The sequence below is a fragment of the Diaphorina citri genome, unplaced genomic scaffold (genome assembly GCF_000475195.1).
Source record: "Diaphorina citri unplaced genomic scaffold, Diaci psyllid genome assembly version 1.1 scaffold3353, whole genome shotgun sequence".
Lineage (NCBI taxonomy): Eukaryota > Metazoa > Arthropoda > Insecta > Hemiptera > Psyllidae > Diaphorina > Diaphorina citri.
In genome coordinates, this window is record NW_007380762.1 from 14965 (window position 1) to 18787 (window position 3823).

At 41.1% G+C, this 3823-nt stretch overlaps 1 long non-coding RNA gene across 1 annotated transcript; it reads left to right on the forward strand.

Annotated features, from left to right (window-relative positions):
* Positions 1-1523: 1523 nt before the first annotated feature.
* On the forward strand, positions 1524-3495 carry LOC113471945. The gene is made up of 2 exons (XR_003394451.1): positions 1524-1839; positions 3218-3495. It is a non-coding gene; the product is annotated as an uncharacterized LOC113471945 (long non-coding RNA).
* Positions 3496-3823: the final 328 nt, after the last annotated feature.

Consider the following 3823-nt stretch of genomic DNA (forward strand, 5'->3'; position numbering starts at 1 on the left):
CGGGGTTGTGCATAGGGTCGCGCTTCGCGCTCGCTTGTTTACGATCGCGCTGCGCGCTCCCGGGGGCTTCGCGGGATTATGCATGGGGTCGCGCTCCCTTGTTTACGGTCGCGCTGCGCGCTCCCGGGGCTTCGCGGGGTGTGCATGAGGTCGCGCTTCGCGCTCCCTGGCTTCGCCCCTGAAAACTAATATCGTCCCTGAGTCTTGTCTCGAAGAAATGAAAACTGAAAACTAAAAGCGAGAGCAAGCTTCGCCCCTGAAAACTAATATCGTCCCTGAGTATTGTCTCGAAGAAATGAAAACTGAAAACTAAAAGCGAGAGCAATCTAATATCGTCCCTGAGTCTTGTCTCGAAGAAATGAAAACTGAAAACTACAAGCGAGAGCAAAATGTAAAACGTAGGAAAAGTTTTGCTGGCCTCAAAGCGTGTTCCCCGTGTATTTCTTATGGGGGGGGACTAAAAAACGTCAATCTCGGGAACGGATAGGTATTTATTATAATTCAATTGAGAGCTCATCTTCTTCTCATAGGAAGTCTCAAGGCAAGATGGTTTTTCATTGACATCCTATCCAAATGAAGCACGATTTATCATTCGTTGTACCTACATCATAGAATATGACTTGTGAAAATATTGATAGATAGGGCAAGTTGGGGTAAGTTTGAGCCAGGTGCAACTTTGAACTACGTCTTTCTAACTCCTCATGAGCTCGTGTGTTTTCTACCTTTAGTTTCTTTACATAGGTCAAAATGGAATCTCCCATGGCGTAGTGGTCACTGCGCTCGCCTTGCACGCGGGAGACCCGGGTTCGATTCCCAGCGGGGTCAAGAAATTTGTATCATGCGTACCCATAACTTCAACTTTTATACAAAATACCCAACCACACCGGGGATTTAGCTCTACTAACGGCGATGCGTTAGAATTTATTTAAACTTTATACTCGCATTTGGGTTCCCTGATATCTCCTAAGGAGTAAGGACAACTAAAAATTTCACGATTCTAAGGCCAGCCATTCACTATCTGGTAGACCTGACAGGTAGATAGGTACACCTGATCAGGTATACCTACCTAACCCCTGATCAGGTCTAACTAATAGCGAGTTGCGAGTGGCTGGCCTATGCATCTATATTAATAAAAGAGTAAACCCTGACTCATTCATTCATTCATTCATTCATATACATTCATAATCAACGCACAGCCAAAACGGCTGGACCGATTTTGATGAAACTTCGAGAATAGCTTCCTTTTGATTTGAATAGGCCCACTAAGAACGGATTTTCCGAAACTCGCAGTGGTTTCCAAACTATGACCAAAAAACTACTAAAAATCGTTCATAATCAACGAACAGCCGAAACGGCTGGACCGATTTTGATGAAACTTCGAGAATAGCTACCTTTTGATTTCAATAGGCCCACTAAGAACGGATTTTCCGAAACTCGCAGTAAGTAAGATAGTTGTCAAACCTTTTAGTAAGTAAAGGTATCCTAAGAACGGATTTTTCAAAACTCGCAGTGGTGCCCAAATTAGGGACAAAAACGAATAAAAGTATAATATGGCGCCAAAATAGTATGGTCAGGTAAAACGGTACTGTACGGTACGTTACAGTCACCTACGGCCATGCCTCTATGCATACGGCCATGCCTCAGCCACGCGCAAGCGGGCGGAGCCTGCTTGTGTACAGATAAAAGTAGAATTTTATTTTAAATAGATTTGAAAACATCATTGTTTCTATTTTTCAGGACTACTTCGTATTTGTCAATGGATTGGAAGGAACTTTAGTTTTGAGGAAACCACTGGATTATGAAACACTGTTCAACTTTACCATCACTATTACTGCTCAGGTATTTTAACAACTTAAACCATCAGACCTCTCTGAGGTTAACGTCATTAAGTAGACATCCCCCCTCCCCATCTTGAAGAGTTTTCAGACCGTAGGAGTACACTTGTAACACTAGATCGTAGGAGAATAGTTGGGAATTTTAATTTCTAGATGTTTTATGCCCTATTGTTTGGTGGTGACAAAATCCAGTTTTGACTCCGGAAATTTTTGACCGAACAATTTTCACCGGACAGTTTTGCTTTTGGTTTGGATGTCGTTTCATCTCCAAACTCCAAACTGAAACCGAAATGCTTTCTGTGAAAGACATTAATGATCTATTAGCAAAACAATATCTAACCACCTGTCTCTTTCCAGGCTGTAGGTAACTTGCGCACTATTTCACTTTTAACCTTCTAGTTGCGTACTAAAATATATATACATTAAAAAAATGTCCGACTTGCGTTGCGTACTGGGTCATTTACTTATCAAAAAGTACATAGAGAAGTAAATAGGTAGAAACAAGTTGAGGGATTTTTTTATTAGTGTTCTTTTTCTTCGCCTTTTCCAGTGTACAGACGGCGTTTTTTGTCAGCCTCTCAATCTGACATTTGGTTTTGGCTACAAATTTTACGAGTGGATGCCCTGCGCACTCAACCTTTGCTATTTCTTTACTCAGGCTCTTCGACTTCGGGGTTTGAGCATTTTTCAAAACGCACAGTCCGCGGTCTGGCATTTCGTGTTTTCACTCCGCGGAATGAGCAGTTTAGCCTTCGTTCTCTTAGTGCTCAATGGCCGATTTCGGCCATTTAGCTTTTGCATACACACTTACTGAAAAGTTTCGCCTGCGGCGCTGGAGATTACGCCTTTGTTTGACAAGCATGCTTCTCTTACTATTGTAGACCAAAACTTGAAAAAAAAATCGCCTGCGGCGCCAAATATTGCGCTTTCGATAAATATGTTTTTTCAAAATTATAGACCAAAATTTCGCCTGCGGCCGGCCCTAACAATTTCAACTTCCTGGTTATAAGGTCACAATTTTCTCCTGTGGCGCTGTTCCTCTTTTTGTGTTAACCTTCAAATGGTCTGCGGCGTTATTTCTTGGTATAAAATATGGAGGACTCAAGACCTTACCCTATAATTGGATGAAAAAAGATTGAAGAATAAAATTGATGTTTAACAGGCTTGCGAACATTGCTTAGAAAAAGAAAAAAAAATCGGCTGCGGCATAGTGGGAATAGGGTGGAAAAAGTAGACTAGAAATTTGGAATACCGGGAAAAGTGAGGGAATTTTATTTTTCCATTTTGGTAGACACCTTGTTGATGTAGAGAGTGTAAAACTTAAACGAAGAGAATATATCTAGCCTAGGATGTTGCGTACGATTCTTCTTGCCTTTTTACAGGACCAGGGTAATCCTCCTAAGTGGACAGAAACAACATTGTACGTTAATGTAATCGATGCGGATGATCAGAATCCGAAATTTTACGACGAAAACTACTCGGCCATTTTACCTGAGCATGCCAGAGTCGGTCTCAGGTTGGATTTAAAGCCGCGGGATATAGCGGCTTTCGACCAAGATCTCGGTATCAATGCACCTATTTATTATACTCTAAATTCAGCTGATTCATTCTACCAGTACTTCAATATCAACAAAGCTACCGGCAATGTTTATATCGCCAAGTAAGTTTTTATTTATTTACAATGAATGGGTGGACTCAGCGTGGTAATGGTGAGGGTGATGGTGGTGGTGACTGTTGATTTTTTTTTTTTTTTTTTTTTTTTTTTTTTTAACAACCCTCATGAATTTATGGGCATGAAGAAATAAAACTTACTTTTACCCCGTTGCAAAATTACCAAAAATCACATCATAGGTACCCATAACTTCAACTTTTATACAAAATACCCAACCACACCGGGGATTTAGCTCTACTAACGGCGATGCGTTAGAATTTATTTAAACTTTATACTCGCATTTGGGTTCCCTGATATCTCCTAAGGAGTAAGGACA